The sequence below is a fragment of the Ochlerotatus camptorhynchus genome, unplaced genomic scaffold (assembly GCF_037179485.1).
Source record: "Ochlerotatus camptorhynchus isolate MF236.1 unplaced genomic scaffold, CSIRO-AGI_Acam_v1.1 ptg000443l, whole genome shotgun sequence".
Classification (NCBI taxonomy): domain Eukaryota; kingdom Metazoa; phylum Arthropoda; class Insecta; order Diptera; family Culicidae; genus Ochlerotatus; species Ochlerotatus camptorhynchus.
In genome coordinates this window covers 6,605,709-6,606,627 of record NW_027040929.1, presented here as the reverse complement: position 1 = coordinate 6,606,627, position 919 = coordinate 6,605,709, and positions in this window count along the sequence as shown.

Sequence of the window (919 nt, the reverse complement as noted above, 5' to 3'; positions counted from 1 at the left end):
GGGAAGTCAAACGTGCTATACAACAACAATGGGACCATCTTTGGCATACATCACGGAATGTTAAGCTCCGTGAGATAAAATTTACCACTAATCCATGGAATGACACCAAAAATCCAGTAGACCAACGGATCCTAACCCGGTTAAGGATCGGACATACCAGACTTACCCACGAGTGCCTGATCAAAAGAACAGACCCACCCGTATGTGAATGCTGCGGCACCGTCGTCATCGTTCGTGATATTTTGCTGAACTGCAGGAAATATCATGATGCTCGTGCAAAATACAACATTGACCGTTCTTGTCTGCAAACAGTACTTCGTAACGAGGAGGAAGAAGAGAAAAAACTAATAGCCTTCCTTAAAGGTACGAATTTGTACAATACATTGTAGTTACTTGTTTCGAGACATGAATGCACCATTAGATGTAAAGTGTCTATAATAAAAAAAATACACCCACAAAGTTGTATTAGGATATGAGAGTTGACGTGAAATTCATACTTTGCAGCTCATGTTTTTGGTATTCCTTTTTGATCACTAGCATCCAGGCCAGTGACAAGGCCTATACCAACAGCAGCGTTTGACAGTAGGCAGCATGTCCCGGGCTTAAATCATTTATTTTGCTGTGCTGGGCCCGCTGTCATTGTATAACATTAAAGAGCCTGAATTTATAAAGAGACGATATGTCAAAATTGGAACAATCAATTATCTGTCAAAGTCATAGGAAAAGTTATTCCAATCGAGCAGAAGACCTGTCAAATGGATAAGGTGTCGCCTCTTTACCCAATTCAGTATCTTTATATAACATGTTTCCTACGCGCCTGCCACTGGGCTGCTAGCATCCCCTTGTTTCTAACTCCTTCAATTCACTGTTGAAGGGATGCTTTTTAGAATTTATAGAAGATATCAACTATGCCACTATG